This window comes from Lissotriton vulgaris, chromosome 3_1, assembly GCF_964263255.1.
Source record: "Lissotriton vulgaris chromosome 3_1, aLisVul1.2, whole genome shotgun sequence".
NCBI classification, from domain to species: Eukaryota; Metazoa; Chordata; class Amphibia; order Caudata; family Salamandridae; genus Lissotriton; species Lissotriton vulgaris.
Window position 1 is genome coordinate 2,059,984,600 of NC_141689.1, and position 26,397 is coordinate 2,060,010,996.

The window sequence follows — 26,397 nt, forward strand, 5'->3', positions numbered from 1 at the left end:
GTGAATGCATGGAACTATAAGGCTGAGACTGGCTTGGGAATTTAGGAATGGTAATGTGATACTGAATTACTCTGCATAGTGAGCGGGATAGAGCTTGAAGGCCGGCATTGTTCACACTAAGTAGAAGAATATGGAGGAGATAAACGTGATATGTTCTTTGCAGTGGTAAGATGTGATGGAGGACCAGGACTGATGGAAATTCAAGTGTGTGGGAAAGCTAATAGCTTTTCCAGGATCCAGGAGGCCAGCAAGGAGGCCAGTGAGTAGGCCATGACAATCAAGTTGGCCAGGTACTTGACAGAGTTAGACATGCATGCAATTAGATCCCACATATGTTTTGAAGTTGAAAGACTGTCTGTTGCAGTGGAGGTGACCAAGCTGGTTCAACTTCAATGGGGTCACAAGAAACACAAAGTATATAGCAGCCTAACTTAGAATAGTGATAGAACTTTAATATCATAATAGTGAAATGTTTGATAAACATATAAAAAGATGGTTTCATCAGTGTGACTTTCAAATGCATGGTTGGTTGCCTTCAACATCCCACAAATATAGTGGTTATATTTGTGTTAGATTTTTCTGCTCTCCATTCTCTACAGGGCAACAAGAAAGTGGGTTTGATATTGATATTTTCCATCTATCACTGAAGCTTTTCCTCTGCCCGCTCACATTTTATGCTTGATATTCCAGAACATTTCTATAGTGGAAAGCACTGGGTACAGATTGTGTTTTATATGTAGGTAGGGAAGACCACAAACTAGATTAATAATCTTTGGAGAGAGATACCCAGATAACACTCCTGTTTTTTATCTCTCTACTACAAAATGGTGACTAGGAGGCAGTAAGTGGGATGGAGATCCAGTCTGTAAACACACTCATTCCAGGACTTTCACCTAGATACAAAGGTACAAAAGGTTTCTTTTCTAGATTTTACAGAACAGGCATGCTGCTCTTGAATCTTCACTCTCAGAAAAATGTATATTGGCTAGGGACAATACCTTAGAAACCCCCTAGAACTCCTATAAACAGGCCAGAAATTAAATTAGCAATTTTCCCTAACAAATCAACTGCCAGATTAATATATAAGGAGTTCTCCGCAGATTATATTTGGTAATAACTGTGCTGGATAAATAAAGATGCATGAATGTGTGGTGACAGAGGAACATTTTTCACATTTGGTGGTTACTTCCTAAGACACCATTATTAAGAAATAAGTGCAGGATGTAATGTATGAAATAACCTCAACCATGTATACTCCAAACCACATTGTGGCCCTTTATGTTTTGTTTAATGTGCCACAACAAACAAAAACCAATATTATGCAAATCAACTTTGGCCTCACCAGAAGGGTAACATTCGCTACTGTACTGCTGGTCCATGTCTCCTAAGTAAGGAATTATAAGCAATTTCAGACATCCATGAGGTTTTTGGAGCCACAGCTGAAATCCTATAGTTACAGGACCAGATCAATAGATTGGATTAAATCTAAAATGCAGATATGGCACACTATAAAAGTTGTCTGAACCTGTTGATCTTCATCCTGAGAGGATAGTGATCACATTGACTCAGAAACTTCAAAGTTGTCCCAAAAATCATTCTCCGATAAACATGAAAGGAAAATGTACGTACTGCGTGTTGGATGTTGTTGGCTCTCCAAAGATCAAAAAGATTGTAGAAACTGAACTATTACTGTCACATGCTTAGGAGTCAGTATCTCATTTTGTCGTCATAATTCTGAGATCAGGCAACTGCATGCTTTTTCATACAGGAGGATGTAACAGAGTATTTTTACAGAGGAAATGTAATATGTCAAACTACATTAATCGATGCCCATATTTACAATGCAGAAAATAGCAGTTTGTATTCTATCTTCTTACAAACTGAAATAAAATATGTTGGATTACATAATATTCTTCAACTATAAGTTATATTGTTAACCAATACAGATATGTATATTATGCTGCTGTAACCCCACTGTAAAGTCATCAAAACCCCTTATATAGCTTTGAGATGTTGGCCTTAACCTACCAGCGTTAAGATGCTAGACAAAGTGGAGGCAAAGAAAACATCTCTGTCCTACATGGGGACCATCACTTTGAATTACAGGATTTTGTTGCGCTGATGAACTACACCCCTCTCACCTGACACACCATTCCAAGGTAAAATACAACGGAATGTGCCATTTGACATTTCCATGTAAAATGAAATGGACTCTCTGTTGTTTCCCATGAGCCCAAAAGTCTCAGTAACTGAATCATTTTGGCCATTACTGTTTGCCAAGGATCAATACTCCTCTTACCCAGCTATTCCACTTTGTGAATCACCTTTAGAACAAGTGGTCATGAAGTGACTGAAGGACCTATGTAATGTTCACATACACCAGGAAAGCATTTCACTCTATAGGTAGCAAAAATGTAAAGAAAGCAAATTAGATGTACATACAATGACAGTGCAGCCTCTTTGCTTGAGACCATGCAGACCATGTATACTGTACTCTAAGAGTCTACTCAGCTACTCGCCCATCTACAGACCAATCACAGACAATGTAAACAGGATGGTCTAATACTAGAAAGAAAGCCTAGCAGCACAATGCTGCTCTTGTTAGGGGTCAACACTATAGGTTTTTGTCTTACTGTCTCTACCACTAAATTTAGAAAGAAGCAAGAGCTCATCTCCTGTCCCATCTCTCTAGATATAGCTGTGAATTCTGAACATTTGTGTGGCATTCTTAACAATGTGGGTTCAATCTGTTTTGAATGATGGGGACATGTATTCACTAAATGGATCCCAAGATGTGTGCAAGTAAGCAGCACTAATTAAACAAGATCCCTTCAGGCAGAGAAAAACCTTCAAAGCTAAACCAAAAGGGATGATGGACGGAGTGTTGAACATTGCAAGCACCTACCCCCAGACAACTGATCTGGGTTTAATCCATCATCATTCTTTAGCTCACTCCGCCACCCCAGTTCAGACATGGTCATATGCAAATCAGTCTGACCCTTTGTCTCATGGGAACAGTCCAGCCCGAACTGCCAAGCCATGTCTTCACTGGACCGGAAACAAGCATCCTGGGACCGGTTTATGGCTATTCAGCCATCATCAGCCAGGCTAGCTTGAATCCAGTGGCAAAGTGAGCAAGGGATCCACGTCTGGGAATACCCGGCCAAATTAGGGCAAACAAAGCAAAATCAAAGAGGATGGTGAATGGAGTGTTGAACATTGCAAGCACTCACTCCCAGTAAACTGATCTGGGTTTAATCCATCCTCATTCTTTAGCTCACTCCGCCACGCCAGTTCAGACATTGCCATATTCAAATCAGTCTGACCTGTGCCTCATGGGAACAGTCCAGCCCGAACTGCCAAGCCATGTCTTCACTGGGACGGAAACAAGCATCCTAGGACCGGTTTCTGGCTAATCAGCTGTCATCAGCAGGCTAGCTTGAATCCAGTGGCAAAGTGAGCAAGACCTTCCACATTTCCATATTTCATACAGTTTCTCTGGAAAAGCTAAATTAGCCAAATGGCAGATAATTACTCGGACAAAATAGAACAAAACTGAAACAGGAATAGAGGAGTTCTGTTTGCTAGGATAATTTACCATTGCACTTTACATTCTGACTATCCTAGCCATATAGGTAGCCAAATATTTCTAACATATTCTGTGGTTACACAGAAATCAATGCCTAGGAAAAAATAAATGGAGAAGGAACGTCTTCCCTTCTTAGTTGGCGAATGTTTATAATGATTTATGACCCCGGTATATCATTGCTACTAGCACAAAACACCTGATATTTAAAAGAAAAACCTTTTCAGATGCATGTCACCCTTCCCCACGCTCCATGTATTGCATGTTTCACAGGAATAGGAAAATTCCTGATGGCTGGGAAAAGGAGAGGTCGGTTACCCAGACACAGGCCAATATGAGCAAATACTCCAGTTAGAAAGTGGATTTTTCATGTGCCTTGAAATGACTGACCTGCAGGATCTATTGAATCAAACACAACAGCATCCCCTCTCATTCAGAAAACAACTCAAAACTTGGCTATTCGATAAGTAACGAACCCCCCCCACTCAAGCGCCTTGAGACCCTCCAGGTGAGTAGTGCACTATACACATTTTGACTTGACTTGAGTGCGGCGTTTGATATCGTGTCACACGCTAAGCTTCTGGCCCGCCTGAGCGAGGCTGGGGTAGCAGGGTCAGCCCATGATTGGATGTGCTCTTTTTTGGCGGACAGGAAATTCCAAGTACACTGCCCCCCTTTTAAATCCACGTGTAGGTCTCTTAGACAAGGGGTCGCCCAGGGCTCTATATTGAGCCATACATTGTTTAACCTGTATATGGAAACCCTTGCTAGGATGGTGGAATCTTATGGGGTGGATATTGTGTCATATGCCGATGACACCCAACTGGTGGTCACTCTATCTCACAACCCAGTTGAGACAGCAGATAATTTCTCCGCTTGTCTGGTGGCACTTGCCGGCTGGATGAAGACCAATTGCCTTCGCCTCAATGGTAATAAGACTGAACTTCTGGTGATTGGTTCTTTTCCGTCGATCTGGACGTCAGCCTGGTGGCCCTCTGACCTGGGTCCCACACCTGCCCCCTCTGATACGGTGAAGAACCTGGGTGTTCTCTTGGACACTAACATCTCATATTCCCAACATATTGGGAATCTGGCGGGCAAATGTTATGGTACACTAAAGGTTCTACGCAAAATCCTTGATCTTCTATCTATTAATGCTAGGAAAACATTAGTGCCCGCCATGGTCACTTCTTATCTTGACTATGGGAATTCTCTGTTCTGTGGCTTCAATAAAAAAAAAAGGACTGAACCAACTTTAATGTGTCCAAAACGCAACCGCTAGGCTCGTTCTGAACCTGCCTAGGAAGTCGTCTGGGAAACGTGCTCTTCACACCCTGCATTGGCTACCCATTCAGGAACGTATTCGGATAAAAGCCATGTGCATGACTCATCGTATTGCACACGGCAAAGGCCCAGTCTATCTCCAAAAGATGCTGACTATATACCGTCCCAAAAGCCTTTTGCGATCTATGGGTAGCATGCAATGTCTGGCACCCAGTATCTATAAAGCGCAGATGGGTGGTCGTTCCTTCAGGTATCTAGCTAGCAAGCAATGGAATGAACTCCCCATTGAACTTAGGATGGAACCCTCAGAAAAGCTGTTCCGGCTTAAACTTAAGACATACTTTTTCCCCAAAGACAATAACTGAGGCTGCTTTCGCCCGTCCCGTCCCCTCCCCTCCCCTCACTTTAGGAGTCCTGTTGGATTGCATCCACAGCGTGGGGACGCACTGTTCCCTAGTGCAACCATGCACTTTATAAATGTTTTTATTATTATTATTATTAAACTACTAAAAAGGGGTTGCCCCAAACGACTGATCAGAGCTTCCCTTAAAAGAGCCTGGTACTGCCTAAGAGAGTCTCTATTGGTAACCAAATCTAAAGAAAAAACTAAGAGAATGATAAGAGTAATATTTTCTTCAGTCTTTAATATTGTTATGAAAATTTACAAAAAGCACCGGCATATCCTAAGAACAGGAAATCGTGCTTTGGAGACACAGATGTTTGCCTTTAGAGAAGGCAATAACTTGTAAGACCATTTGGTCTGGGATGCATTACCAGGAAATTATACCCCATATTCCATTGCTGGCCCTAGGGGACTCCTTCCATTGTTGGGACGCTATAAATAGGACCAATGTCCCATTACCATTGAGATGAAGAAGTTAAATACCCCTAGTGATCCAGTGGAAATAGGCAGGGGTGCACAATCTCCACCAGCAAGGAGGAGTAGATACCTCCTACAACCCCCGAAAAGAAGAGAGCAGTTGGAAGGGGGAACCCAGCGAGCGTCTCTCAGCCTGTAACTCCTGTTAAGAAGCCCCCCTAAGGAGATAAAGTAAAAAAGTGTGGAGTAAGAGAAATAAAGTCCCTTTCTAAGACTCTCCCCTCCCTCAGGTCCTACTTCAAAATTATGGAACAAGTGGCAGTTTCAGCAGGGGCTGAGAGGGATATCCGGAGCACAGAAGATGTGACGGAAGATATATGGGCACAGGAGAGGCAGACTGAACCAATGAGTCTTGAAAATCGTTTTCCTCCCTCATAGAGGATGTGACAGAGTCTAGAAGACACTTTATTTAGTTCCCCGGTTTCCTCGAGCATTCCTTTGCTACCCCCCTACTCATGAGGCACAGGGTCAAGGCTGATTTACATATAGCCATTGTCTGACCTAGGGTGGTGTGGAGTGCAAAAAAACGATGGATTTAGGCCCAGATCTTTGTATTGGGGAGAATGTAAGACATTGTTCTGCATTCGGTCTATCAACTGTGTTTTTTGTAATTTTCACCCCGAATGGGCTGGGTATGCTCAGACATGAGCCCCAGGCTCTCCACATCACTGGAGTCAAGCTATCCAGGCTGAAGAAGGCTGATAGCCAGAAACCGGTCCTTGGATGCTTGATTCCGGTCTAGGAAAGACATGGCTTGGTAGTTCGGGCTGGACTGTTCCCATGAGGCACAGGGTCAGGGCTGATTTGCATATAGCCATTGTCTGACCTAGGGTGGAGTGGAGTGCAAAAAACTATGGTTTTAGGCCCAGATCTTGTACTGGGGTGAATGTAAGACATTGTTCTGCATTCTGTCCATCAACTGTGTTTTTTGCAATTTTACCCCCCCTACTTATGGCACAATCTATTCAAGAAGGAGAGGTGTCTGTTAATAAAATCGTCAATGCAGGACCCCGGGGGAATGATGAGATTCCTAGAGTAGAGTACAGTCTACAGGAGGGGGCCTCCTTAGGGGCCCAGGTGATCGATCTACTATTTACTTGAGGCAAGTTATGCTGGTTAAGCTTGAGACTTTTGAACATAACCAGAAGCATATTCAAAGAAAATGTGCTATTCTCGAAAAAAAGATCGATGGAATTGCCCAGCATACAGTAGTCCTGGAAGAGGAGGTGAAGATGTTGGGTGAGGCTACAGCAGTAAATTCGAAGGAGATAGAGGGACTTAAAAAAGTAAAAAAGACTCTACAAGAAGACCTGGAAAGGCTTGAGTTACATGCCAGGCGAAATAATGTCTGCATTTTGGGGATTTCGGAAAACGCAGAAGGTCTTGACATTAAAGGATTTGCGTGCAATTTACTGGGAGATTTGTTCCACGATAAAGCGGATATAGACTGGGAAAGAGAACCTCAAAGGGTACGTAGGGACCCCTATAGGATCCACCCAGGGAGGAAGGCCCCAAGGAAGATCTTAATGAACTTTCTTACTTTTTCTATCAAGGAGTTAGTGTTGGGGCGAGCACTGAAGGAGCGGCAATTGAAATTTGGAGACGTCATTTATCAAATTCACTCTGACATGGGCAAGAGGACTGCCCAGAGGCAGTGGACCCTAGGTGTCAAAATGAGTGAATTATGCTCAAGGGGGGCCCAAGTGCAAATGAGGTTTCCTGCCATGTTAACAATAATGTGGCGAAACAAAATGAACAATATCAGAGACCCTGAAGAGGTTGATGCCCAGAGTGGAGATTTGAACGCCAATATATATACATATATAGATGCACACTGAAGATGTATATAAGAGTGGAATGAGTGCATCTAGGTAAGTATTAAGAGACAAGTATCATTTTTCGTCACAAATGCACGTAAAGTAACAAGTTTTGTTTTGGTATTGAGGTTGTTTTAGAGATTCGCTCAGTCATCTGCACGGAAGACATCGAAGGCCTTACTCAAACAGATAGGAAGGGGGGTTCCCCAAGGGGGGTCAGGGGTGAGACACCGGTGGTTGGAAGCATGTGGGAGAAAAGAAATAAAAATATTGATCTTACTCTGTCTTATAGTTGGTGGATCCCGATAGGAGGTGGTGCTTCGTTAGTTGTTTTATGCTTACAGAGGGTGGCGCTAAATAGGATTAATTTTGTAGGGGCAGGTAGGAAGCGAGTTCCTACGATTGACAGATGAATAAGAATATGGTTCACTTCATATCCTGGAACGTTAATGGCTTAAGATCCTCGAGGAAGCTAGCCCGAATAATGGAATTTCTTAAGAAAACTGAAGCTAAGGTTATTTTACTTCAAGAAACCCATTTAATAAAACATTTGTGTTAAAATGTATTTAAAAAATTGGCATGGGTTCAGGATATTTCTTGCTCAGATCAAGTGGTAACAAGAGGGGGTAGAAATTCTTATAAGAAGTAATTCCGCTATTATACTGGAAGGTTATCAGACAGATTCTTCTGTGAGGTGGGTATTAGCTAAGATAAAAGCACAGGGAATGTCTGCAGTGGTTGCTTCTTATTATGGCCCAAATGGGATAACCCCGATCCATTAATTAATTTGGAATCAGGCTTATTTACATCTAATGCCCCCATCATACTTGGAGGAGACTTTATAGTTTTAGGCAAGGTCTTGAATAGAACCTCTAAAGTCAAATATGTTACCCCATTAAAAACAACAGCGGTACTTAAAACTTTAATTAATGAATTAAATCTAGTTGATATCTGGAGATTTAAGATGGGATACAAGAGGGATTTTACTTTTTTTAGCAAAAAATGTGGCCATCAATCACGTATTGATTAAGTCTTATTAGATCCTGAGATATTATTTTGAAAATGTATTTATTTAAAAGGTTTTATATAGCGCTAGCTGGACCCAAGAGTATCAGAGCACTTTACAGAATTTGGCAACAGAGAAAAAAAAAGCAAACAAAATTAGTACAATTGAGAATATAAGGCAAGGCAATTTGAACTTTAAGAAAGTTTTAAGTTAGGAAGAACAACATCAGGTATAAGATCAAAGATAGTAGAGCTGGATGACAGTGAAGATTATATAGTGTGTAAGTAGATGGAGAGGCGAAAGAGTGGGGTACATTTGTAGAGGAGAGGGAGGAGGTGAAACCATAAGTAAAGGGGGGACAATAAACACAATGTACAGGGGAGGAGTTTGTGGCCAGTGACTAAGTTAAAATTATGAACCCTGTATTTGTTGAGAAGGAAAAAAGTTTGAGGTCCTTTTTAAAGCTGGGGTAGGAGGGGTTGCAACATAGATCTTTGGGAAGGGCATTCCAGATAGAAGGCGCCTTACCAGAGAATGAGGGAGACTGAGTTGATTTCTTTTCTTGCAGAGAAGGGACAAAGACAAGAGCGTTAGTGCTCCTTGTTGTTCTAGTACACCCAGGTTTTTTAAGTTTGTCAGAGAGGTAAGATGGGGTATTTTGATGAAGGGCTTCGTGCGTGATGCAGGCGATCTTGTAGGTGGATCTACCTTAGATCGGAAGCCATTTAAGGTTTTTGAGAACAGGGGAGATGTGATCGTAATGCCTACAGTCAGTAATAAGCCTGGCAGCGAGTTTAAGAACGAATTTGATAGGGGCTAGGTCAGGGGTATTCAAACTGTGGGGCGCGACCCCCAGGGGGGCCGTGGAGCGATGCAAAGGGGGTCGCGCCTTCACAGTGTCACTTCTGCCCTGGCCTCCAGGGCTTCAGCCCCCCTCGTCCCCCATCCTGTGTCTCAGCCCGGGCTGCTGCAGTGCAGCTCCCGCTCCTGGGGCCTCGGCTGGGAGGTGTCTGGAGTCTTATCTCCGGCTGAGTTTTTCACAGGTCTTTAAAGACCATTAGCATATTTACATGCCTTTGTTAACTGATTACCAAGGCTTAGTTTTTTATGGTTCCAGTACCCCCTGGGCCCCCACTCTGCCTGTTCCTTACATTTGTATTTTTACACTTACTGCTGTAGTGTGAGAATGCATTTAATGAAAAGAAATATAAAGTTGGGTTGCCAAATGAAACATGCCTGCTATGTGTTGTTTAAAGATCCTGCAGAGACCTGCTCTTGACACTAAATTGAGTTATAAATAAAAAAGTATGTATTAATTAGTTATGTGACTTTTCTGTCTTTATTCTCTTTAATTATAAGTCATGGGTCATTGAGGCAGCCCTAGAACACAATTAAAAGTGCTTTCTATTTATATATGCTGTTCTAAATATTCACAGGTAAGTGCTAAAAATACAGCTTTAGGTGACTGCTTATTTCTGGGCCATCAAAATAATGAACTGGTAACCCTAATCATAAGAATGGAAGTTGGTTGCAGGATTAGCACATTATTTATTTCCTCCACCCTCGAATCCTGATGAATGCCATTATTGCAAAAGTTTAACCTATATCTGAAACCCTACGCTTCAAGTTTCTGGGAATGCACCCTGCTTTCAGACTACTCACTTCTCATTCTCGCCTTCACTTTCAAGTTCACCCTGCACTCCCAGCGATCGCAAGGCACTCAAACTGATCACCATGTACTCATTGCGATCACCATGTACTCATTGCGATCACCATGTACTCATTGCGATCACCATGCACTCATTGCGATCACCATGCACTCATTGCGATCACCATGCACTCATTGCGATCACCATGCACTCATTGCGATCACCATGCACTCATTGCGATCACCATGCACTCATAGCGATCACAATGCACTCACACTGATCACAATGCACTCACACTGATCACAATGCACTCACACTGATCACAATGCACTCACACTGATCACAATGCACTCACACTGATCACAATGCACTCACACTGATCACAATGCACTCACACTGATCACAATGCACTCACATCATTCACCCGCTCACCCTGCACTCACACCAATCACCATGCACTCACACAATTCACCCGCTCACCCTGCACTCACAGTGATCATAATGCACTCACACTGATCACATTGCACTCACACTGATCACCATGCACTCACACTGATCACCATGCACTCACACTGATCACCATGCACTCACACTGATCACCATGCACTCACACTGATCACCATGCACTCACACTGATCACCATGCACTCACACTGATCACCATGCACTCACACTGATCACCATGCACTCACACCGATCACCATGCACTCACACCGATCACCATGCACGCACACCAATCACCATGCACGCACACCAATCACCATGCACGCACACCAATCACCATGCACGCACACCAATCACCATGCACGCACACCATTCACCATGCACGCACACCATTCACCATGCACTCACACCATTCACTCACACCAATCACCATGCACTCACACCATTCACCATGCACTCACACCATTCACCATGCACTAACACCAATCACCATGCACTAACACCAATCACTGCACTCAGTGATGACAAAGCACTCGCACTGATCACAGTGCACTCACACTGATCGCCATGCACTCACAACATTCACCCACTCACCCTGCACTCACAGTGATCACAATGCACTCACACTGATCACCATGCACTCACACTGATCACAATGCACTCACACTGATCACCATGCACTCACACTGATCACCATGCACTCACACTGATCACCATGCACTCACACTGATCACCATGCACTCACACTGATCACCATGCACTCACACTGATCACCATTCACTCACACCATTCACCCGCTCACCCTGCACTCACAGTGATCATAATGCACTCACACTGATCACAATGCACTCACACTGATCACCATGCACTCACACTGATCACCATGCACTCACAACATTCACCCGCTCACCCTGCTTTCACAGTGATCATAATGCACTCACACTGATCACAATGCACTCACACTGATCACAATGCACTCACACTGATCACAATGCACTCACACTGATCACAATGCACTCACACTGATCACAATGCACTCACACTGATCACAATGCACTCACACTGATCACAATGCACTCACACTGATCACAATGCACTCACACTGATCACTATGCACTCACACTGATCACTATGCACTCACACTGATCACTATGCACTCACACTGATCACTATGCACTCACACTGATCACCATGCACTCATACTGATCACCATGCACTCATACTGATCACCATGCACTCACCCTGCACTCAGTGATCATAATGTACTCACAGTGATCACAATGCACTCACACTGATCACCATGCACTCACAACATTCACCTGCTCACCCTTCTCTCACAGTGATCATAATGCACTCACACTGATCACAATGCACTCACACTGATCACAATGCACTCACACTGATCACCATGCACTCACACTGATCACAATGCACTCACACTGATCACCATGCACTCACACTGATCACCATGCACTCACACTGATCACCATGCACTCACACTGATCACCATGCACTCACACTGATCACCATGCACTCACACTGATCACCATGCACTCACAACATTCACTCACTCACCCTGCACTCACAGTGATCATAATGTACTCCCAGTGATCACAATGCACTCACACTGATCACCATGCACTCACAACATTCACCCGCTCACCCTGCTCTCACAGTGATCACTTTGCACTAAAACTTTGCTTGCATTGTTCACTCTGTACCCCACCCTGCAGTCACACGAGCACACATCTCACCCTGCACTCATGTGAAACTTCACTCACCTGTCCCCCCTTAATGCTCAATCTGTAGCTCACTCAAACAAGGCCATCACTAACCATGCACTAATTCGTCCCACTCTGCACTTACAGCTGAACCCAAATTCATATGGTCACCTCACACACCCTGCAGTCACTCCTTTTACCCTACTCTCACACTGTTGCATTGCTCACCGTGCTGTCACATGGGCACTCGTCACCCACACAGTGCAGAAGGTTAAAGTGCCTGGTACAAAGAAGATGTACCATACACATCACAGAACTGAGTGTGAGTAAACTATGAGTAGGGCTATAAAAAAATGATATGTTTGTCAGACAGGTGCTATAGAAAGATGAGGTGTATTGTTGGTGAGTGGTAGTGAGGGAATTCATGGAGAAGGTGGAAAGACTGTTGCACCGTGTGCGACCAGTGCTTGGACAAGCCCTGGCTGGGAGTGTTAACCCCCCCAGGAAGTTCGGGTCTAGTGGATCCCCTGCTTCTGCCTATTATTTACATTTGTAGTGCTCTACTGTTACCAAAAGGTGTCCTGGGGCTAATAACCATCTGCCTGCAATGTGAGAGAGGGATCCAGGGATGGGAGAGGAGAGAAGAGAGGAATGGAAGGAAGGGGGTGAGAGGAAAGGGGCATGGGTAAACTGCTTAACTCTGCACAAGACCGCCACAGTTTGAAAGCACCCTTGCTGCTCCCGGCCATGGCCAGGTGAGCTTCTAATTTGGCAGCTCGCATTCCTGTGGATTGGGAGGCCCTTCACAGAGGTTGACTAGACACCTTTCTGATGTTAATTGCTGCATTTTGGTTATAAACTGGTACTGATGGGGTGAAATCTTTCCTCAGTATTATTGTGTTTAAAAAAATTCTAAATAATAAAGCAATGCTACCCCAAAATACGCAGCATCACAGAACATTATTTACATTTTCTACTCACACAATTTAGCCAAGCCTGTCGCATAATTTGGTCCTCACCTTCCTCATAACCTAGAGGTTTAGACATTTTTGTCAGGAGGGGGTCCTTACACTTGAAAATGTTGACAGGGGGGTCTCGGCATCCAAAAGTTTGAGGACCTCTGGGCTAGGTGGACTTTAGGGTTACCAGCAAGAGTGGCTTTACCGTAATCAAATCCAGACAGGACTAATGATTGTACAACTGATTTAAAGCCATCTGCTGGAATGTAAGGTTTAATTTGTTTAGGGTGATGTAGTGTGAAGAGAGCACCTTTGGTCGTGTTTTTTATATGGGGAGTAAGACTGACTGATCGACGCTAATGCCGAGGGATTTGACTGAGTTGGAGATGGGGAGAGAGCAGTTGAGAGCTTTAATGTCTGCGATCCAGAGTTGAATAGGGAGCGAGTTGTTCTTGGGAGATAATAGGATGATTTCCGTTTTTTGTGGTTTAATTTGAGGTGGTTTTGGTGGAACCACAGTTAAATCTTAGTCAGGGCATCGTTAAGATGTAAGACGTCGTCATGGGATTTGATCTTGTAGTATAGTTGTGGGTCATCGGCATAGAGGTGATAACCGATTTTTGCTAGTTTAAGAATAAGGGTGAGGGATTCCATGAAGAGTTTGAATAGAGTGGGAGAAAAAAATAGAGCCCTGCGGGATGCCCAAGGAGACAGGCTGAGGTTTAGAATGGCAACCGCTGACCTTAATTTGTTTAGTTCTAATTTGGAAATAAGAGGTGAACCATTTGAGATCACCGTCAAAGCCAAAACGGTCTTTGAGAACATTGAGTAAAGCAACATGGTTAACAGTATCAAAGGCTGCAGAGAGGTTAAGAAGAATTAGGAGGGAGAATTCGCCTTTGTCAAGGGAGCGATGTATGTCATCAGTAATGTTGAGCATAGCTGTTTCTGTGCTGCATTCCTTTCTAAAGCCTGATTGGAAAACGTCTAAGAGGTTGAATGAGTCGATGTGTTTGTCCAGCTGTCACAGTTAGTCCCAGAGATGGAAAGAGACTGCGACATGTTGAAATTGCATTCTTCACATTGGGCTTTGAAGGACATTTGATTAACCAATCATCCAAATACGGGAAGACCTGGATTCCCCAAGAACACAATGTTGCCGCTACTGGAGCCAGGCACTTTGTGAATATTCTTGGAGCCGATTGGCGCCCAAACGGGAGCACTTTGAACTGATAATGTGCGCCAGCCACAGTGAATCGGAGACACTTTCGATGTTTTGGATGAATTGGGATGTGGAAGTATGCGTCTTCCATGTCTAGGGAAGCCATAAAATCTCCCTCGTTCAGGCAGCTCAGAATCTCTGACAGGGTGACCATACAAAAACCCTGTTTTTTGAGGAACCTGTTGAGTTTGCGAAGGTCCAGAATTGGTTGCCATTCCCCTGATTTCTTTTTGACGAAGAAACAATGGGAGTAGAAACCTGTCCATTCCTGAAGAACCGGGACCTTTTCTATAGCGTACTTGAGAAACATTGAATAAGCTTCCTTGAACAATAAGTGAAGGCGAGGGGGATGGGGTCCCTTGGGCGGAGTTGTTGGTGGCTTGGTGACAAATTCTAGGGTGTGCCCATGCTTGACGAGGTCTAACACCCAGCAGTCGGAGGTAATTTTTTGCCACTGATCTAGGTAGAAAGAAATTTTTGCCCCCACAAGGAGGGAAGGAAATGTGATTGGCGCCCGGCTGCACTAACTTGTTTCTATGAGAGAAACCAGCCGTATTAGATTGGCGGTACGATGACTGATAATTTTGCCGATATTGGGGCTGATATTGTCTGCTTTGCTGATGGTAAGCTCCTCTAGAGGAATATCCACACCCTCTAGCACCTCTGAATGTTCCCCGTTTATACTGTATAAAGATCTTGCAGTATCAGTATCTGTCTTGATTGCTTGGAGGGCTTCATCAATATGTTTACCAAACAAAGATTCGCCATCGTAGGCCATGTCTAATATCTTGGTTTGGACTTCTGGTCTGAAGGTGGCAGCCTTTAACCAACCTTGGTGCCTGAGAACTGCAGCACCAGCCAATTGCCTGAAATTTGTATTGACTATATCCAGAGTGCAGTCGATGGTTTCTGAGGCTGCACGCTCTCCCTCCAACAAGATCTTTCTAGCCTCCTGCCGCTTGTCCTCTGGGATAAGGTCAATCAGACCAGCCATGTCCAACCACATTTGGCAATCATAACTTCCTATGATCGCGAACAAAATCGCTGCCCTGATGGAGGCGGCAGCCATGGTTGAGAACTTTTTACCAATGAGGTCAAGACGACGTCCCTCTTTATCCGGTGGTGTAGTGATAGGTGTGGCGGGATTTTTAGAGCTTTGTTGGGCGGCCTGTGAGATGACCGAATCCGGCCTGGGGTGACCAATGAGGCAGGATGGGCTGTCAAGCGGAGCACAATACTTTTTATCAATTTGGGGCAGCACTGCAGGCACGGAAGCAGGATTCTTCATAATTTTGATGCCCTCAATCCAGATGTAATCTATTATTGGAATTGCCCGGATAACTTTCTTGGCTTCCTCTTTGAAATCGTGGAGGAAACAATCGGTTTGTTCCACATTCACTGGAAGCTGAAACCTAGTAGCAGCTCGCTGCATGAGGTCATGAAATCCACCTATATCTTCTGGAGGTGACTCCGATGGTTGTGGAGTTAGTGGAGACGGCATGGGAATAACATAAGAATCCCACGGATCCAAGTGAGGGTTCTCCGGCAGCTCACCCTCTTCAACTTCATCCAAAGAAGTGTCCGGAGATCAAGCATGCGGGACAGGCTGAGGCCGTTAAAGAGGTTCTGCACCTGGAGACATCTGTGCCGGGGCCTCCGGTTGATGTATAGGATCTGGCACTACCACAGTCTGGGGTGGTGGAATGACTTGCTGTGGTGGGAAGCGTTGCCTATAATCAGCTAGCACGGCCTGTAAGTCCTGAATGAGGGTAGGAGGAAGATGGCTGGTCTCTGAAGACCGAGATGGTAGTAGTGTTCCGTGGAGTTGTCATCTTCCTCATCTTATTGACATTTAATGTTCAGCTCTGAAGGATGACTAGCTATTCCAAAAGGTCCTTTATCGTCATAGTTCTCATAGTCATCGTCCTCCTGTTGGACATATTTGTCGAGGAGGTGAGATGGAGTAAGTGGTTAGATATACAAACAGTCTTGTCTCTGGAAAGATTTAAGGTAGAAACCTTTCGAAGAGATAGGTGTTGAGAAAGTGTGCACCGGCACCAAAGACTTAGCAGAAACTGGTTCTACTCCTGTAGATGGTATGGTCGATGATGAGGGTAAGGAAGATACATTCACAGTCGATGGACTTTTCATCTTAGTCGTCATCGACGGGATCATCGTCGACGAGGCAGACGGCGATGGATGCATCGTGGACGGATTCAACGTTGACGCGGCTATTGTCGACGGAGTCAACGTCGACTGGACCATTGTCGACGGAGTCAACGTCGACTGGACCATTGTCAACGGACTAGACGTCGAAGGGCGCGACGTCGAAGGGCTCGTTCGACGACGAAGGGCTCGTTCGACGTCGAAGGGCTCGTTCGACGTCGAAGGGCTCGTTCGACGTCGAAGGGCTCGTTCGACGTCGAAGGGCTCGTTCGACGTCGAAGGGATTGTTCGACGTCGAAGGGATTGTTCGACGTCGAAGGGCTCGACGTCGGAAGGGGAATTGTCAATGGACTTGACCTCTTCGTCGACGGCACACTCGTAGACTGCACATTGTATGTCTTCGTCGACTATGGAAGCTTCGTTGAAGGTAACTTAATCGAGGAGTGCTTAGACAGCTTAGTCGATGAGGCTTTTGTCGACAGATCATCGGCGGCAGTTTTCTTAGAGGCTATGGAAATCCTCGTCGACAGGATAGGAGATGTAATAGAAGTGGTAGAAATTGTCGCCGTCGACGATGGAGCTGAAGATGTGACAGAGATAGTCGACAAAGGTAAAGCTGAAGAGACAGAACAGCTTTTACTCACAATTTTGATAGATTGTTTCTTAGAGTCCTTGAGAGCTGAAGCTTTCCTGAGAAGGACCAGAAGTGGAGTGTGAGGATTTAAGATGTTTCCTCCCCTCACTTGAAAAACTGTCCTGAGATCTTGCCCTCTTGCTGGAGGTAGAAGCTCTATCATCCTCTTCAGTTGAAGAAGATTTGAGCCACAGCAGGACTCTAGCCTCCCTATCCCTTAGAGTTTTTGAAGGGAAGGTTTGGCATATCTTACAATCTTTAGCCTCATGCTTGGGGTAGAGGCAATAGATACAGTCCTTATGTTGATCATCAACATGGACTCTCTTTTTGTAACATGTCCTGCAAGGTTTGAATAAGCCCTTCTTGTCAGACATCATGAAGGAAAAAAACTGAGTAGCACTCAGGGAGACTCCCTTCCACACGACCTGCGGTGAAAATCTGAGAACTGGCTCTGCAGAGAGGGTTCTAGAAGGTGCTGCTAGCTGATTGGTTGAGACAAAGACTTTGGTCTTTTTAGAATAATGATGTAGATAAGCTACTAGGATTTGGGCCTCAGGCCTTTTCCTAGGGTCTACTACTGTTATTTACCTTTGGCACTGCTATTTTATTTACAGTGGGACTCCCGCCTGGGCGACGGGGAATGATTCGGGCATGTGAATCGATGAAAGATATCCCAATACTGGATAAGTATATTTCCGACTTTGAATATAGAGATATCAATTTCACCAGGAAATGAGGAGGAGGGAGTGGTGGAGAGTTTCAGACCATAGGAAATTTTGCGGGAATTAATGATAGGAAGGTGTCGGAGAAAGATGCTTTTCCATTTAGATGAGATTAGTGAAGAAGATGTAGTTATTTATGATGGAGGTTAGGCTACGGTAGTTGTCTACAAATAACGTTTCTTGGTGGTGTAATAGAAGTTTGTGTTTAAAGTTTTACTTGCTGTTTTTAGAAAGGTTTGAGGGATAAAGGATGGACCACGAGTTAGGGCCATGCCGAGTGATGGGTGATGCTAGCATCAAGGGAGTATGGATGAGGGGAGGCATGATGTGTTGACTGTAATAGAACGGCGGGTGGGAGGAAGATGAGCGGGGGTAGATTGGGGTGGCACACAGTGGGGAGGGGGAGTAGGAGAAAGGGTATGGAACAGGGGGGGATGTCAGAGAGAGGTAACATTTCCAAGAGAACGTGGAGGTTGCGTAAGGTGGTAGATTGGTGTGGTGGGCAATATGGTGGGGGTGTGGGAGAAGGGGGAGATTCCAGGGGAAGATGCAGTAGGCAGGGACTTAGTTAAGAGAGAAAGGGGGAGTGGGAGATAAGATCATCAAGGAGAGAAACTAGTAGAGAGGAGTGGCGTTAATACTGATAAGGAGATCAGTGAAGGAGTGGGAAAAGAGAATAAATCGGAGAGAAATAAATATTTACAAGTTTCACATTACAACCAAAAAGATAAAGTGAGGAAGAATATTAAGAGTGCAGATTTAAAATTACATCGCAGCTAATAATGGGTCAGCTAAAGCTCAAATCACCTGGGACACCTAAGATTTATAGGCACCGCAACTATGGTGAGTAAAAATGTAGTATGAGGCACCAAGAGGAAATGTTCCTACAAACTATAAAATGTAAAGAGCAGGAGTTACAAAAGGCCTCATTAGAGAGTCCTAGTAAGCTGCCCTTGCTCACTAAGCAATTTCAACAGTTGCAAGCAGAATACCAAGGAGCCCTCGATAAGATACTGTCAGATAGATGAAAGATCAGTAAATTGCAGCACTTTGCATACGGCGAGAAGAGTGGTTCCCTCTTGGCCAGGAAAGCCAAAGTAGACAAAGTTTGCAATCAAATCACTAGTCTAAGAGAGTCTATGACAGGAGATATAGTTGATACTAGCACAGAAATTGGCTTGGAAGTTTGTAGACATAGGAGTCAACTGTATAAAGAGGATATTTCCCCTGGGAGAGACAATATTGACTTTTTTTTTTTAAAGGAAATCAAACTCCCGAATTTAACTAGAAGGGGACTCTAGCGGTCAAGATTACAGAGGAGGAGATTCAACAGCAGTGTAGGAAGATGGCCAGAGGCAAGGCGGCTGGGCCAGACGGCCTCCCAACTGAGATTTACCTCAGTCTCATTGACATCATAGTACCAGTGATAAAAGAGCTTTTTAATGCAATACTGATAGAAGGGGGAAGACCCTCCTTTAAGTTGGGCTGAGGCAACGGTAACGCTAATTCTGAAACCTAACAAAGACCCTCTTGCACTAGACTCATACAGACCAATATCACTGTTGAACACAGACTATAAGGTCTTCGCAGGGATTTTGGCTGCCAGGCTAGCTAAGATTATAAAAGGTATTATATATAGTGATCAGAGAGGATTTATACCTGGGAGACAGCTCAACAAGCTAACCTTCTCATTGCTTGGAGTAATAGACTTGGCAGAAACGCATAATCTACCTGTAACCATCGTGGCAGTGGATGCTGCCAAGGCTTTTGATCAGGTGCACTGGCCATATCTTTGGGAGACTCTGAAAATATTCAGATTCCCAAATAACATAACAAAAGCTGTTCAAATACTGTACCGTCTAACCAGAGCGAGGGTGCTTGTAAATGAGGAGTTAACTGACTGGTTCAATATAATGTGCGGAACTAGGCAGGGGTGCCCCCTGTCCCCGCTTTTATTCAATTTGTATATTGAACCTTTAGCAGCATGGATTAGAAAGGACACTAACCTTGTTTCTTTCACCTATGGAACTCTTGAGATAAAATTAGCCTTATATGCTGATGATCTTTTACTTTACACGTTAAACCCCGATAGGGCTATTCCTACCTTGATGGCAAAAACAGAAGCGCTCGGAAAGATATCCGGATATAAGGTGAATATAAATAAGACAGAAATCATGGAATGGAATCAATCAAAGCAAGCCCTGCAGGCAAAATCGGGAATGCTCCACCCTGTTATTATAATGACACAGAAATTAGCGGAAGTAATCACTGTGAATTAGAAAAAGATCAGTCATGAGGTAGGGAGATTGTTGGCTGGGTGGGCAAACCTCCCTCTAAATTTGTAGGGCAGGGCAAATCTTATTAAATTGATTATTTTACCAAAAATCACTTTTCTTTTCAATTCCTTACCATTATTGTTTGATTAAAAGGAGATTGCTAAATTACAAGAAAGAACAGGTATTTTTATCTGGGCTTCTAGGGGATTTCGCATATCTTGGAAAAGATTAAAGAGGAGATTGGAAGTGGATAGTTCAGCAATAGGAATTCTTTTTGAGGCAATGCTTAGTGAGTTGAGAGAGGGGCAAGATCAATTTTTATTTAAATTTGGGGACCCGAAGTTTTAAAAAAAAAGTAAGACTCAAGATTTTATCTGAGGCTCTGAAAGTATGGGTGTTTTCCGAAAAAAGTTAGGTATATCTTACTACTCATCTTGGGCCTCGATATGGTAATCACCAAGGACCCCGGAGTGTTTGAAAGATGCACTTAGCCTCCCACTGATGAACGCAGGAATCTCTCGCTGGGGAGCTCTCCAGTTGGGAACCAACTTGGTCGTGTGGGAGATGTTGAGTCTACTTTCAGAGGCTCAACTAACTAGATTTAAGTATTACCAGCTCTCTGCGTGGTGGGCAACTCCAGATTGGAACAAGGTGAATGATGATTCTTAGTTAAATCAAGCAATAAAAACTGATATTGTCAAGGAGGTTGATTTGTGGTACCACACCCTGGTAAACGCAGAAGACGACTTGGATAAAGATATTCAAAAACTTTGGGACAATGAAGAGATGAATTTAAACACGAGTGATATCTGGTTGGGGTCTATTGAGACGCTAAGACAGTTAAACCGGCCCACCTGAAACTTAATCATCTCTTTACTGTCTATAGGGTATATTGGTCGTCAGCAAGATTAGACTTTTTTTTAGGAACACACTATGCATGACCACGATAGGGAGATGCCTCAGCGGATGATTTTCATGTTCTTAACATGCCCCAAGGTCACTACGTTTTGGCTTGAGGTCTATGAATTTTGAATGGAAGTTACAGGCATTACGGTGAGGGTAAGCCCCCTCCTTGTATTTTTTGGTATATACCTAGATAATACTACCTACGTTAGTAGGCCGGATGCAAGATTTATTTTTTATGTAATTCTCCTAGGAAGATGGGAAATCTGTAAATCATGGAAATCGAGTGTTCCACCCCCTTTTCAGGAGTGCAAAAAGAGAGTTGTAAATATAAATTTACAGGACCTAGCATGTGACCCTAGTAGCCGAGGAAAAGTATGGATTAAGTTGGTGGACTGGATGCAAAACCTGGGGTCCAATGATTAAGTCAATTAACAGCCGTCGGTCCTATTTCCCTTCTGTTTTACGGGCACACCAGTGAAGGGCGGAAGTGGAAACAGCTTCTTTCTCTTGAGTGGAATGACTCTAACCCGGCCTGGTATAGCAGAGATGGGAAGGGCGCATAGCCAACAAGTAAATTTGCAGAATGAGGACAAAAAAAAAAAAAAAGAGATGAAGTTCTTGTATGGCGATAAGAGGACTGTTTTGGAGAATTGTTCTAACTGCAATACCAGCAATGTAGTATATGCTATTCTTTGACCATGCAAACTGCCCTAAATAGGCCGTATGGCACAAAAAACTAAGATTAGAATCTTCCAAAATGCAAAAGACTCTAATGCAACGTCCTTTCTGTTCCTCTGGTTGAGTACTGTTCGGCAATTCACCACATAAAATATAACCTACTTAGCAGGTGATTTCCATACTTTCAACAACCCCTAGAGGAGCCGACAGCAATCAAATTCTAATCAAGGAAGAACTGAAGCGAATACTTCGACTGAACACAATGAACTCTAGAATCAACTGGACGAAGGACTGGACTACACTACTCTAAATCATGCTAAACTAATAATATATCTCTCCTTACTCAAATTAGGATTGAACATTCTTGCTGTGCTCCAGAAAGACTTCACTTTTTCTTACTTTTCTTTTTCTTCACTTATTCAATAATTCAACCACATGAGTATGACATGACTTTTTCTAGTAACTTCCTCCTGTTTGTATTATGTTTTTACTGTTTTCTTTGCTGGTGTATCTGTTCACCCTCCACTCTATACCAATAATGGAGTCTCTATTAAATCATCATTGGTTTATTTTAATGCCATCTTCTACTATTTTTTTAAATAACTCCTTTGTTCAATATTCTCTGGTTACTCCATTAAACAAAGAATTACTACCTCAACTTTGTTTTCCCATCCTGGCCTCTGTAACTCTAAGTGGTAGCCTATTTTCCTCTGTGATATCAGAGTGCAGTCCTCTTTCTTTGTTTATCATTTATTATGGCTGCTACTATTTAACCATTTAACTGTGGTGTAATAGCAGAGATGCATCTTTCACATATTGCTGGTTTCCCCTCTTGGGAGGTGGTCTACCGTGACCAAACGGGTCCTGTTTCAGCTTTATTTTATTTCATTCTACTTCTCTGGATGGTTCAGTTTTGTTACCTCCCTTGAGGGACTACTTTATTCACGCCTGCCCCCACCCCATGCTTTGCCTAGTAACAGAGATGTTTTTACCCATAGCATTTTGCCTTTGTTCATACTTCCCTTTATTAGACCAGCACTTCAACCGAGCCAAAACACTCATTAATGTATTTATTTGTCTATGCTCCTGTGATTCCTCCTTCCTGGCAGTAATTTAAACTGATCATTACTTCATTCTTTTTGTGTTCGTAGATCACTCTACATTTTTTTGGTGTTCACTGCATGAATGTGCTGAATTTGTTGCATGCTCTCGTGTAAGTGGTTGTACATTATGAAGGTTGCCTGAATATAATGTTCCTGTGTATATTATTTTATTTAGGTTTCCTTTCTTTTTTTCTATGTTACACCTCCTCGTGCTTTCCCCTTCTCAATTAAATAGAGCGTCTTTCTGGCTCATATATTAGGAGCCCTGATGAGAATCCTGTAATCAATAGGAATTGAAAAGCTGTCGATAAATTAGGCAAACCCAATGAAATTCATATCATATCTTAACTTGCTCTAGGGGTAGTCTATTAAGATAACTTTGTGATACCCAACTATTTCTCGATCATCACATGAATGTGTTAGTCTTCTAGGAAACTAGCACAGGCACTTTTTTCACTTTAGTGTACATGGCCATTTATTATTGGATGAAAATATGTAAAAATATAGGAATATTTAATCATAAAAAATATGACTTGATTTCCATGACATTTTATTCTTTTTAGGGACCATTGTTCTTTCTTCTTTTATGTTCTGCGGTATGTCATGAACCATGCCAAGTTTCAACTGTGGCACTAGAGGATGATTCATGCCACAGAAGACATCCCTAGGCCAGCAGACGCCCCATATAACCTCCTGGTCTTAACTATTTTAGTAAACCACAATAAATAACACACATCCACTTAACTAAGAGACGTACGAGAACACAAGACCTGTAACTCCTAACTAGTGGAATCAGTTTCTGATCGATGTTGGAAACTTAGAAACCATTTAGAAAGTTACCTTGAAGACCAGGATGAGGCCATAGGTCAAGCAAAGGAGCTCCTGGCTGAATCACTGCCATATCCACTGTTGCAAGTTAAATCCTTCAATTCTACCTTATATTATGGCTTTCTCATAAATAACCAGATAAAAATTGTGTACCCACTGTGCGGTTTGCGGAGGCTGAGGGATCGCCTTTCGGTTGATATGATAATAGTAGTCCTGGACCGGCTTGCCTGACACCTGGCAAGTGGTAACTCTGATCTGGTGCAGACCTGCAAATTCTATATGCCCTCCTTGAAAGTAGTGTTGTATTTGCTGCCTCGCTCACACTTGATGCCCACAAGTTTCACCACGATATTTGCTTTTACCAGTCCAGTAAAATTCTATGACATGCCCTTCCTTGTAGCATTATCTTCATATAAAGTGATGTCGATGTTTAACTACAAAGTCTGATGACTAAAATGAGTTGCCAGTCCCCTAAAAAGAGAGCAGGTGGCCCCACCTGTAACCACCAGCTCAAATTATGCACTGGCAACGTTTATGTTGTAATATATTTGTGGATTTATTAAGAGTCTCATGCATGTAGCATTGGTTGAGTAACAAAACAGCATATGAAAAGCATAGAATTATGTAGAATTATGTAGAAAAATCAAGACCACCTAATGTTTTTCTTTTGCGAATAATCATTGACCAGATATTTTCGATTAGTTTAATAGATGAACTCACGTCTACTTTATATTTCATTAACCAAGATCGCTGGGGTAGTGACTGAGTTATGCCGAGTGATCAATCTTCAAAATGTAGAGATTTAAAAAATATATATCCGTAATAAGAAATATTGTACACATCATAGTGCATTGAATGTTTTCATGGCGCTTTGTTTCCAATGCAAATATTTAGTTATTAAGACTCCCAGAATTCTCAGAGTTAAAAATGTAGTTTATTATTAGAACAACAACATGGAAACCTGTTGTCACGAAACGAGGGGCCAACACTAATGTGCAGCAAATTCTAAGAGTGGAAAAGACAAATGTTCCAGGTGTGGCTCCATTTAGAAGGTGGGTTTTAGGTGTGCTTTCTTGTCACCGCGGCGTGCCGCCTACTGCTAGAGTGCTGGGACACCTCTGCTGAGGTAGCTGTTCGCGCTTTATAAATGTTGGTATTATAATATTTAGGATGGACAGCGCAGGCACAGTGGTCGCTTCAGTGAGTACGCAGTAGCAGCAGAACAGCATTGCAGTAATCGACAGCTCCATGTGGCAAGACTCAAACAAGCTGCCAAAGGTACAGAGATGCAATAGAATGGAGCAAGAGATGGCGAACTTTGTGATCAATAGGACAGAGAAAGATGCATGGGGTTGTCACGAGGAGGGGCAGAAGGGGTCACTGTTGTAGTCTTAAGTACTGTATTTGAAAAATAAAGTAGATTATATTTGTTCTTCCTTTTTTCTAGATCAGGAATTTATGGAGTATTGTGGGTAGTATTTAAAAGTTCTTTAGTTTTAGATTTGTTGTTATTTCAAATAAAATTGGATTCGGAAACATAGATGCGACCATTTTACCATGAATAAATAAATAGGATTGAAAAACACCCTTGTTAAAGCAGTCGCAGATAAGTACTTATAAAATAAACAAGTAGCAAAATGCAGTAGTTTGGTCTTAAAAGCACGAAACTCTAAATTGTTCTTTCAACTGTTTATTAAAACAGGGAAAATAATCTAATGTGCTTTTAATAGATTCAAATGCTTGAGTCAGTTTTGTTTTAGGTTTTAATTAACTCCGTTGACTGACAAATAGTGCTAGCACAGTTAGGCACACACGTAGTAGGCTTGACGCTCTAGGTATGCTGCCCAGGCCTAGGTTTGCCAAACCTCTTGAGGGAATTGCTGGTACAATGTTATGTAGAGAGAAAGTGAAAAGTAATACTTTTAACCCAATACAACCTTCTTAAATGTTAGAGTTTGAATCTAAACAAGCGTTCATGAAATGCATTGCCTGCTTTTCAAGATTAGTTATAAAAAGGATTATCCGTAATCTTACAGGTTCCATTTTCTTTGTGAAGACTGGAATTAAAATTACCTCATGATGAAACATATGAATTTGAGTTAAGAGCAGCGTCAAATGCCTAGTAAGTATTCAAATAGAGAATGAGGCACGTTTGGGATGAAAGAGTTAAGCAAACTGAAATGGTGTATGTCAAATTAAAAAAAGTGGTCCTTCTAGTGTAGGTCCTAAGAAAGTTCTACAAAAATAGATCAAGCCTAAGGCATGTTAGGGACATGAAAGATTTGCCAAAGATTTCAGCTCTGTCTATCCAAGGTTCAAATCCATGAAACTAAACTAGTTAATTGGTGAAATGAAGAGATCAAGTCAATAATGCCTAATCTTGAGCTATGAATTCTTCCCTACTAAACTGACATTCGTACATACTTGACCAAGACTACATGCTGCATCAATCAACACTTAAAATGAATGGTTGAAGCAGGATGCTGCGCAACAATATAAAAGTATCATTTTATAACA

The 26,397-nt window shown here is 42.9% G+C and overlaps 1 protein-coding gene across 6 annotated transcripts in view; it reads right to left on the minus strand.

Annotated features, from left to right (window-relative positions):
* The window catches only part of MICU3 (mitochondrial calcium uptake 3), a 482,285-nt gene that overhangs the window by 157,383 nt on the left and 298,505 nt on the right, over positions 1-26,397 (minus strand). The window lies entirely within an intron of this gene.